Genomic DNA, 12,797 nt, shown 5'->3' with positions numbered 1-12,797 from the left:
TAGATGTTATTGGAATTCATTGCATATTCTCTTCTCTTTATCTTATTTGATTTTCAGTTGCTTGGGGACAAGCAACAATTTAAGTTTGGTGTTGTGATGAGCGGATAATTTATACGCTTTTTGGCATTGTTTTTAGTATGTTTTAGTTAGTTTTTATTATATTTTTATTAGTTTTTAGTTAAAATTCACTTTTCTGGACTTTACTAGGAGTTTGTGTGTTTTTCTGTGATTTCAGGTATTTTCTGGCTGAAATTGAGGGACCTGAGCAAAAATCTGATTCAGAGACTAAAAAGGACTGCAGATGCTGTTGGATTCTGACCTCCCTGCACTCGAAGTGGATTTTCTGGAGCTACAGAAGCCCAATTGGCGCGCTCTCAACGGCGTTGGAAAGTAGACATCCTGGGCTTTCCAGCAATGTATAATAGTCCATACTTTGCCCGAGATTTGATAGCCCAAACTGGCGTTCCAAATCAGCTCAAAACTGCCCGGCGTTAAACGCCGGAACTGGCACAAGAATGGGAGTTAAACGCCCAAACTGGCACAAAAGCTGGCGTTTAACTCCAAGAGAAGTCTCTACACGAAAATGCTTCAATGCTCAGCCCAAGCACACACCAAGTGGGCCCGGAAGTGGATTTTCATGTCATTTACTCATCTTTGTAAACCCTAAGCTACTAGTTCTCTATAATTATGACCTTTTGCTATTGTATTCTCATTTTTGGACATCTAGTTCTTAGATCATGGGGGCTGCCCTCACGGCCATGCCTAGACTTTTTTCTTATGTATTTTCAACGGTGGAGTTTCTACACACCATAGATTAAGGTGTCGAACTCTACTGTACCTCGAGTATTAATGCAATTACTATTGTTGTTCTATTCAATTCAGCTTGTTCTTATTCCAAGATATTCATTCGCACTCAAGAACTTGATGAATGTGATGATTATGTGACGCTCATCATCATTCTCACTTATGAACGCGTGCCTGACAACCACTCCCGTTCTACAAGCAAACAAGGCTTGAATGTTTATCTCTTGGATTCCTTAATCGGAATGTTCGTGGTATAAGCTAGAATTGATGGCGGCATTCAAGAGAATCCGGAAGGTCTAAACCTTGTCTGTGGTATTCTGAGTAGGATTCAATGATTGAATGACTGTGACGAGCTTCAAACTCCTGAAGGCTGGGCATTAGTGACAGACGCAAAAGAATCAATGGATTCTATTCCAACCTGATTGAGAACCGACAGATGATTAGCCGTGCCGTGACAGGGTACGTTGAACATTTTCACTGAGAGGACGGGATTGTAGCCACTGACAACGGTGATGCCCAACATACAGCTTGCCATGGAAAGGAGTAAGAAGGATTGGATGAAGACAGTAGGAAAGCAGAGAGACGGAAGGGACAAAGCATCTCCATTCGCTTATCTGAAATTCTCACCAATGAATTACATAAGTATCCCTATCTTTATTTATGTTTATTCATATATCATCCATAACCATTTGAATCTGCCTGACTGAGATTTACAAGGTGACCATAGCTTGCTTCATACCAACAATCTCCGTGGGATCGACCCTTACTCGCGTAAGGTTTATTACTTGGACGACCCAGTGCACCTGCTGGTTAGTTGTGCGAAGTTGTGAAATTATGTTTAGACCATGGTATTGAGCACCAAGTTTTTGGAGCTATTACCGGGGACTGTTGAGTTATGAAAAGAATGAATCACAATTTCGTGCACCACCAAGCACCCCACAGACTAGAGGAACATCCACTTCCCAAAATACAGGTTGTTGAGTTCTAATCTTAGCTTTAACTCTGTGATAGTTGTTACTATAGGAATTTACCTTAGAAGTTATATAGGAGTAGTGGTAATTAGTATATCTATTTTGATTTTATTTTCAATTAAGATATAATTTATTTTTCTCATCATCATCAAACATGAATAAAATAGTAGATTTTTAAAATAAAGAGGTAATTTATATCTTTCGAGTTCTTAATAAGAAAAATTATAAATAATTATATGTGGTGGCAATACTTTTTGTCTTCTGAATGAATGCTGGAACAGTGCATATTTTTTATCTTGAATTTTATCAATGTTAAAATTATTGGCTCTTGAAAGAATGAGGAACACGAGAAATATTATTGCTGATCTGAAAAATTATGAATTTGATTCTTGAAGCAAGAAAAAGCAGTTAAAAAAAAAGCAAGAGGTAGAAAAAGCCAATAGCCCTTTAAACCAAAAGGCAAGGGTGAAAAGGATCCAAGGCTTTGAGCATCAATGGATAGGAGGGCCCAAGGAAATAAATCCAGGCCTAAGCGGCTAAATCAAGCTGTCCCTAACCATGTGCTTGTGGCATGCAGGTCCAAGTGAAAAGCTTGAGACTGAGTGGTTAAAGTCATGATCCAAGGCAAAAGAGTGTGCTTAAGAACTCTGCACACCTCTAATTGGGGACTTGAGCAAAGCTAAGTCACAATCTGAAAAGGTTCACCCAGTTATATGTCTGTGGCATTTATGTATCCGGTGGTAATACTGGAAAACAAAGTGCTTGGGGTCACGGCCAAGACTCATAAAGTAGCTGTGTTCAAGAATCAACATACTACACTAAGAGAATCAATAATACTATCTGAATTCTGAGTTCCTATAGATGCTAATCATTCTGAATTTCAAAGGATAAAGTGAGATGCCAAAACTGTTCAGAAACAAAAAGCTACTAGCCCCGCTCATCTAAATTAGAATCTGAGCTTCTCTTAAAACTCTGACATATTATTGCTTCTTAATTTCTTTTTATCCTATTTTATTTATCTAGTTGCTTGGGGACAAGCAACAGTTTAAGTTTGGTGTTGTGATGTGCGGATATTTTATACGCTTTTTGGGGGTAATTTCATATAGATTTTAGTATGTTTTAATTAGTTTTTAATAGAATTTTATTAGTTTTTAAGCAAAAATCATATTTCTGGACTTTCTATGAGTTTGTGTGTTTTTCTGTGATTTTCAGGTATTTTCTGGCTGAAATTGAGGGAGCTGAGCAAAAATCTGATTTAGGCTTAAAAAGGACTGCTGATGCTGTTGAATTCTGACCTCCCTGCACTCAGAATGGATGTTTTGGAGCTACAGGAATCTAATTGGCACGTTCTTAATTGGGTTGGAAAGTAGACATCCAAGGCTTTCCATCAATATATAATAGTCTATACTTTGCACAAAGATAGACGACGTAAACTGGCATTTAACACCAGTTCCATGTTACAGTCTGGCGTCTAGCGCCAGAAACAGGTTACAAGTTGGAGTTCAACGCCAAAAATACGTTACAACCTGGCGTTCAACTCCAGAAACAGCCCAGGCACGTGAGAAGCTTAAGTCTCAGCCCCAACACACACCAAGTGGGCCCCAGAAGTGGATTTCTGCACCAATTATCTTAGTTTACTCATTTTCTGTAAACCTAGGTTACTAGTTTAGTATTTAAACAACTTTTAGAGACTTATTTTGAAACTCATGACATTTTTAGATCTGAATTTTATACTCTTTGACGGCATGAGTCTCTAAACTCCATTGTTGGGGGTGAGGAGCTCTGCAGCGTCTCGATGAATTAATGCAATTATTTCTGTTTTTCCATTCAAACATGCGTGTTCTTATCTAAGATGTTCATTCGCGCTTAACTATGGAGAAGGTGGTGATCTGTGACACTCATCACCTTCCTCAATCCATGAACGTCTGTCTGACAACCACCTCCGTTCTACATCAGATTGAATGAGTATCTATTAGATTCCTTAATCAGAATCTTCGTGGTATAAGCTAGAATTGATGGCGGCATTCATGAGAATCCAAAAAGTCTAAACCTTGTCTGTGGTATTCCGAGTAGGATTCTAGGATTGGATGACTGTGACGAGCTTCAAACTCGCGATTGTGGGGTGTGATGACAAACGCAAAATAATCAATGGATTCTATTCCGACATGATCGAGAACCAACAGCTGATTAGCTATGCTGTGACAGAGCATTTGGACCATTTTCACTGAGAGGATGGGAAGTAGCCATTGACAATGGTGACACCCTACATAGAGCTTGCCATGGAAGGAACTTTGCACTCTTGCATGAGTGGAATATTATGTTACATGAATTCAAAAGACAAAGCATCTCCAAAACTCCAACATATTCTCCATTATTGCACAACAAGTAATTATTTCACGCTCTTTTATTTCTTTAGTAATTCAAACTGATAATTATAATTGATCTCCTGACTAAGAATAATAAAATAAACATAGCTTGCTTCAAACCAACAATCTCCGTGGGATTCGACCCTTACTCACGTAAGGTATTACTTGGACGACCCAGTGCACTTGCTGGTTAGTTGTACGGATTGCAAAAGTGTGATTGCAATTTCGTGCACCACTTGGTTCAATAGAGTTGCTCATTTTGATTCACTTAATTGTTAGTGTGTTCAGTTGAGTCCTTGTGCATGTAGAAATGTTTCTCTTGATGATTGAATATTTATCACATTTTATTCAAAATATCAATAGTGCTGGTTCAGTGGAGTTGCTCATTTTGATTCACTTGATTGTTAGTGTGTTCAGTTGAGTCATTGTGCATACAGAAATTTTTTCTTGCTGATTGAATGTTTATCATGTTTTATTCAGCACATGATTAGTGTTTGGTTCAGTGGTGTTGGTCATTTCGGTTCACCTGATTATTATGTGTTCAGTTGACTTTTTTACATGAAAAAATGCTGTTATTGATGATTGAATGTTTATGACATTTTATTCAGCACATGAATGTTGCTTGGTTCAGTGGAGCTGTTCATTTTGATTCACTTGATTGTTAGTATGTTTAGTTGAGTCCTTGTGAGTGTAGAAATGTTTTTCTTGATGATTAAATGTTTATCATGTTTTATTCAGAACATCAATAGTGTTGGTTCAGTAGAGTTGCTCATTTTGATTCACTTGATTGTTAGTGTGTTTAGTTGAGTCCTTGTGCATGCAAAAATATTTATCTTGCTGATTGAATGTTTATGACGTTTTATTCAGCACATGATTGGTGTTCAGTTCAATGGTATTGATCATTTCAGTTCACCTGATTATTATGTGTACAGTTGACTTCTTTTGCAGGAAAAAATGCTATTCTTGATGATTTAATGTTTATGACGTTTTATTCAACACATGAATATTGCTTGGTTCAGTGGAGTTGCTCATTTTGATTCACTTGATTGTTAGTGTGTTCAGTTGAGTCCTTGTGCCTGCAGAAATATTTTTCTTGCTGATTGAATGTTTATGACGTTTTATTCAGCAAATGATTGGTGTTCGATCGGTTTAGCGGTGTTTGCCATTTCGGTTCATTTTTGTTCTACACAATTCAAAATTCTTCTTCGTCACCTTCTACTGCTTCTTCACCAGAGAGAGAAGGAGGAAAATACAAAAAATACAATAGTAAAAATAACAAAAGAATGACGATAAGGAGAAAACACGTGAAGAAGTAGGAACAGGAAAAAGAATAAGGAGAATGAGGAGGAGGAGGAGGAAGGTGAAGAAGAAGAAGAAGAAGACACTCCATGTGTAAACGAGCGTGAGAAGAAGAAGAAGAAGAAGAAGAAGAAGAAGAAGAAGAAGAAGAAGCATGGGGGAGAAGAGAATAAGAAACGTAGGGGAGAAGAGAAGAGAAGAGAAGAAGCGTGGGGGAAGAAGAAAGCGAGAAAAGCGCATGACCTAAAATCACTTGGATGAACATGGATGTTAAAATTACTTGGATGTAGAGAATATCTCTAAATATATTATTTTTATTAGAAGTTATATATGATTGATTGATAACTCTATGTAAAAATACTCTTGTGGTGATCAAACACTATATGGTTAACTCACTAAAGTTAATTCTCTTATAATTATGCCAATGTAGAGCACTATCAGATAAAAACTCTTTAGATGATATTTGTTTTCAATAAGGTGGGCAAACTTTTGGACCTAATTACGGTTGGAGTTGAAAAAGGTCAGAAAAATGTTGATAATACAAACATTATTTATTTTTAATATCCAATAATAATAAATATATAAATTAAAACTAATATTGTTCTGTACAAAATAATAAATGTATATTATACTCAAAGCATATCCAATCTGTATCAACTGTCACTGTTTATCGGTTACGTTATGACAAATTTGGTTCTTAAAAAAATTAAATTAACTTAAATATACACAATATTATTCCATGTCTTCTATTTTTATTTTGTCATCATAAAAGGTCATATATACTAGAAGAGAACCTCATATTTTTACTAACGGTTCTTCTATTCAGTAGTTTCTATAAAAAATATGGATGATTTGTTCTTTTTAGTTCTTTGGTGTGTACGGAGAATGCAGAATAATATTATATTTGGCAAGAATATGTATCAATTTTGAAAGGCTTAAACATGAGTTTTGCACTTGGTATAATCATAAATAAAATGTAGAGTGGATAAAAAGATGGCTAATAAAAGAATAAATGGTTAAAATTTTCTTAATGCTAACAACTGTGGTGCATGATAGGTGTTCTTAACTTTTTTGGATTTGATTGTTTCTTTATTATGATATGTTGTTCTATTTAATTTGTGTTAAAAAGTCTTATGATGATGATCTTATCGTGTTAGTGTAAGGAGTGTGGATGTTATATTTGCTTTATATACTCTTGAACCTCATGTCTTTTGTGGGCATTTATGACTGAATAATTATTTAAATAAAATACTTTAATATCTATTTTATAAATTATAATAATGAGTAAATATCTTTTTTTACTTTTTTTTTTTCAAAATAAATAATGCTATTTTTTCATAAAAATAAAGTTTAAAGTTTAAATAATTGTAAAATTAGATTATTCCATGAATGATGATAAATATCTTGGTATTAGATCTGATATAAAAAATTTATAAGAGTATTATGTTGTATTATATAATTTGGTTATATTTTTTTTCAATCTAGATTATTTGAATTGGCATACTTTTTTGAAAGTGTTATTCATTTTTTTTTCTAAATTGTTAAATAAAATCAATTACAATTAACTAATTAATTTGATTAGATATCTAAATATCTTATAATTTAATATAATTTAATTTATATAGATACATGATTTTTACTATTTATGTAACAAATTTTAGAAATAATTTTTTCAAGTTATAATTTACTATTGAACTTTTAATAATATTTTTTTTATTTATGAATAGATTATTTCCTAGCCATTTAAATATATGTATGATGAATATTTAACTTTATAATTTTAGATTATTGTATAAATATAATTACTATGATCTAATTTCTATTATTTGAGCATCAATAATGTCCCTATGAATTTTTTTATTACAAAATTTACTTCAACAAAAAAAATAAAATTTAAATTATGAATTAAGGGTATTGGAAGCCACACTCTTCCTATATTGAGTCCTCCACACATCTTTGTACGCGAACAACGAAAGCAAAGAGAGTATCAATTAATTAGCAAAAAAGCTTGAAGGGCAATTGAATGAGGCCGATGATGTTATAACGGATCTTAGGATAAAATTAAAACAAAGAATAGTCAGAAAATTAACAATAATCAACTCTATTAACTCAGAATAAAAGAAATTCTGTTAACTCAAAACAAAATTAGATCTCTCTTAACTTAGAACAAAAACAGACCTTTTGATACTTGTTTAGGAGGACATTTTCTTCATTTTAGAGTTAAGAGACAGAATCGTAATCTCGTTACGTTCAAAGATCTAAATACTAGAAGAATCATACCATGCCGGTCTTGGACATCAAGAAGACCAATAATCCATTTCAAAAACAATGGTGCTGAAATAGCAACAACTCATAAGGCCCATTGGGCTAAGTCAGGACAGCAAGAGACTCAACGTTGTTTTTCAAGTCGCGTGGAAGACATAAATTTAATTTTAGAGTAAAAGACAAATAGGTTCTTCAACTTTTTTTCCGCATACATTTTCATCCCTGACCATTGAAAAATACTTTTAAGTCCCTGACGTTCTTAAAAGTTAGACGGATCAGTCCCTCCGTCCAAATCCCTCTGTTAGACCCAACGAAAAAGTCTAACGTGGCTCCCGTAATGCTTGTCACGCATACAAATGGGTCACGCGTATGCGTCGCTGAAGAACGGAATTCCTGTCGGTAAAGAATTTCACAAGTATAATCGCGTTGTAAGTATAGCATCTAAACCAATAGAAAATCCTTTCTTACAAACGTTTGGTTGTCACAAGTAACAAACCCAATAAAATTTATAAACAGAAGTATTCAAACCTCGGGTCGTCTTCTCAGGGAATTGCAGGGAAGTATGATTTATTATTGATTATTGATAAACCCATATTTCATGAGTTATTTTGTGCTTAGTTTGAGTGATTTATTCAATCCTTCACCCACTTATTCATATTAATTGCATGGTTTTACTTTCCTTTCCTTATTATGTGATGTATGTGAAAAACATGTTTCCTAAGCTTTAAAATTAATTATTTTAATTACCTTTATTTTCATTCGATGCCGTGATTAGTGTGTTGAGTAGTTTCAGATTTTCTAAGGCAGAATGACTTAAAGGATGAAAAAGAAAACATAGAAAAATGGAAGAAAAATGCGAAACGGAGCTTCAAAGAAACTGGCACCCACGCGATCGCATGGACGACGCGATCACGTGCCAAAGGCAAAGAAGCAGCGACACGGCCGCATGACTGACGCGACCGCGCGCCTTAAGCAGAACGCATACGACGCGGACGCGTGACTGACGCGACTGCGTGGCAAAGAAAAGCTCCGAATGACGCGACCGCGTGACCCACGCGGACGCGTGACAGAGGCCACGAATCATAATTTACAGAATACGCCCCAGCGAATTTTGAAGCCCTTTTTGGCCCAGATCCAAGTACAGACAGCATAGACTAGAGGTTATAAAGTGTGGGAATGCATCCATTCAAGGGAGCTCGCATTTTTATTTTTCAATGATTTAGATTTAGTTTTGAGGGAGGTTCTCTCCTCTCTCTCTTAGGATTTAGGACTTCTCTTTGTTTTTAAGAGTGACTCTCGATCCAGGTTTTATATTCCTTTGTTTTAAGATTACCTTTCACTATGTTTATTTATTCCAGCTTTGAATTGATTATTTACTTTTATGATTCAAGTTATGAATTATTCCATGTTACAGATTATTATTAATGATATTTGAAGTATTCCAGTTTATGATTGTTCCTTTTAATTATCATTGTTTCCGATTTGAAGATATTTTTATTCCAGTAATCTACTTTCTCTCTTTTGGTCTTGGTTAAGAAATCAGTAACTCAACAGTTATCAAACTCAGCATAATTGATAATCGTTATCTCGCTAATTGAACTGAACTTCGATAATCTCAACTTTTTCTTAGGAAATAAATAGGATTCGAAGGTCAACTAATCAGTCCCTTGACTTTCTTTTACTTTAAAGGTTGACTAAGTGGAAATTAGATATAACTTTCATTATTATTGAGAGAGATCACCAAGTTGGACTTCCAATTTCTCTTACCTTGCCAAAAGTTGTTTTTACAGTTATTAATTACTTTTAATCGCCATTTAAATTAATTGTCATTTAAATCACTTGCTTCTCATCTTCTAAACCCTGATTACAACCTTTATAGCCAATAATAAGAACATACCCCCTTGCAGTTCCTTGAGAAGACGACCCGAGGTTTGAATACTCGGTTAATAATTTTTAAAGGGGTTTGTTACTTGTGACACCCAAACGTTTGTACGAAGGGATTTCTGTCGGTTTAGAGACTATATCTACAACGCGACTGTTTTTATGAACCTCTTTACTGGCAAAAATCCTAACGTCAAAATGGCGCCGTTGCCGGGGAACTGCTAACGTGTGCCTTATTATTGGTTATTGTAAATATTTTTCTTTTGTTTTTTTATTTATTTTTAATTTTCCTTTTTAATTTTATTTGCTTCCATGAACTCTCACCCCTCTCGCTTTGAGTTTGGTTCTAACTTTGTTGAAGGAAATAGAAGTTATAGCAGGAATATGCATCAAGGTCAGACCAATCAAGGATGGATGGAGCCAAGAGGATCTAATCAACCCTTTAGGAAACAACACCCTCTGAGATATCCTGGACAAAGACCATTCTACAATGCATACACAGCTGAAAGATACGGTGGACAACCTTGTAACTACCAACAAGCCCCACCCCGTGCATATAGGCCACCCTCTCAACATAACCTCGAACCACCACACTCACAAGCTTCTTTTTACCATTCACCACCATATGATCCTTCCTTACCCCAATACCAACCCAATCACCCCCAATCTTCTTCCCCCTCTCTCTTCCCTCAACCCTCAACCACCACTCAGCCACCCTCGCCGCCACCTCCCCCACCGCCCAACCACCGGCGCCCACCCACCGTCGCCACCCAACCCCCTTTTTTTCCCCCTTCCTTTATTCTTCTTTCTTCCCCTTCACCCCCTCCTCCGTCACTGCCCCCCCTCCGCGCCACCACACACCGCCGCCGCCGTCCACCACCACCCCCTTCAACCAGCCGCACCCACCCCCAACCCCATCACCACCTCCCTTTTCCCCTCCCTAACCACTGTCCCTCCGCGCCGCCGTGCCCTCCACCGCACCGGAAGCCACCGCCGCTACCACCCAGCCACTTTTCCGTCCCGTTCTACTTCTTTCGCTTCCCAGGTCCCGCAGCACGCACTTTTTTTTATCCGTTCGTTGTTTTTCTTATTTTCTTTTTCGTTTATGTTCATGTTTAGGCTAGCTAGATATGCATGTTGTAGTGAATTTTAGGTTGTTAGGTAGTTTAGACTGTGGTTATTGGATTTAGGTCTGTTTATTTGCACTGTTCTTGCTTCTGTTTTATCATATTTGCAAATATGATGTTGCTGATATCTTGTTCATATGCTGTATTTCTTGTATCTTGCTGCTCTTTACATTGAATTTTCATGTTTATATTATCTATATGTACCTATAGCTTGACTTTTTAATTCATATGAACTGCTTTGATTGCTGTTTATTTTTCGGGATAATCCATATTTAGCCGGAATGCTGCCCAAATTTCTATAAAATATTTTCATTCATGTTTTGGTTTGGCAATTTAAACTCTGTTTTACTCTGCTTTACCCAGACCATTTCATGAGTGCTTAGGCATGCTTTGTTATCCTTTAGATTTCCTGGTTTTTCAACTGCATCTATGATGTTCTGATTCCAATTCTTCTTTATATCTCTTTGAATCAGCATCCGATTGTTTTCCTTATTTGGTTATGAGTTACTTCTATTCATACCTGTGAATCCTGGTTACATGGAATATTTTCTTTATGCCACTTACCTTAACCCACTTTTTACTGACTCACTAATTTTAACTTCCTAACTTCCTTTTTCAAATTCTAACCATACTAATTTCTTTTGAAATCCCTTTTCTGACTTTCCACTTTCCCCTAACTTTCTATCCATGGCATATTGATTGTTTTTCTATATAACTTGAATTCTGATACATTTTGGATTGTACATTATTTCCTTTCACACTTTTAAACTGCTTTACATTCCTTAATACACCTTTACCTAACTCATTTACCTCATTCTCATTCTCCTTTTCCGCTTTGAGTTTCTTTGTTTAATTGCCTATTTGCTTTCATATTTTTATATTTCCTGGTTTTCTGTTTTCCAGGATGTCCACCTCACAGAGAAAAGGGAAAAGCAAGGCTACTGGCAAGCGTAAAAGAGGAGACCCCTCTGGTGCACGAAATTGTGATCACTACAACTCCGCACAACTAACCAGCAAGTGCACTGGGTCGTCCAAGTAATACCTTACGTGAGTAAGGGTTGATCCCACGGAGATTGTTGGTATGAAGCAAGCTATGGTCACCTTGTAGATCTCAGTCAGGCAGACTCAAATGGGTATAGTGATAAACGAATAAAGCATAAAGATAAAGATAGAGATACTTATGTATATCATTGGTGAGAGCTTCAGATAAGCGTATGAAGATGCCTTCCCTTCCGTCTCTCTGCTTTCCTACTGTCTTCATCCAATCCTTCTTACTCCTTTCCATGGCAAGCTTATGCAAGGGTTTCACCGTTGTCAGTGGCTACCTCCCATCCTCTCATTGGAAATGTTCAACGCACCCTGTCACGGCACGGCTATCCATCTGTCGGTTCTCAATCAGGCCGGAATAGAATCCAGTGATTCTTTTGCGTCTGTCACTAACGCCCCGCCCTCAGGAGTTTGAAGCACGTCACAGTCATTCAATCATTGAATCCTACTCAGAATACCACAGACAAGGTTAGACCTTCCGGATTCTCTTGAATGCCGCCATCAGTTCTCGCCTATACCACGAAGACTCTGATCTCACGGAATGGCTGGCTCGTTTGTCAGGCGAGCACTCGGTTGTCAGGCGATCAACCATGCATCGTGTTATCAGGAATCCAAGAGATATTCACTAAGCCTCATATGCTTGTAGAACAAGAATGGTTGTCAGTCACCTTGTTCATGAGTGATAATGATGATGAGTGTCACGGATCATCACATTCATCAAGTTGAAGAACAAGTGATATCTTGGACAAAGTACAAGCGGAATTGAATAGAAGAACAATAGTAATTGCATTAATACTCGAGGTACAGCAGAGCTCCACACCTTAATCTATGGTGTGTAGAAACTCCACCGTTGAAAATACATAAGAACAAAAGTGATCATTGGTTTCGGCCCCAGAGAGGGAACCAGAAGAACCAAGATCTGATCTAAGAACTAGATGTCCAAAGATGAAAAATACAATGGTAAAAGGTCCTATATATAGAGAACTAGTAGCCTAGGGTGTACAGAGATGAGTAAATGACATAAAAATCCACTTCTG

The sequence above is a fragment of the Arachis stenosperma genome, chromosome 2, assembly GCF_014773155.1.
Source record: "Arachis stenosperma cultivar V10309 chromosome 2, arast.V10309.gnm1.PFL2, whole genome shotgun sequence".
Taxonomy (NCBI): domain Eukaryota; kingdom Viridiplantae; phylum Streptophyta; class Magnoliopsida; order Fabales; family Fabaceae; genus Arachis; species Arachis stenosperma.
This window is presented reverse-complemented; position numbering follows the sequence as displayed.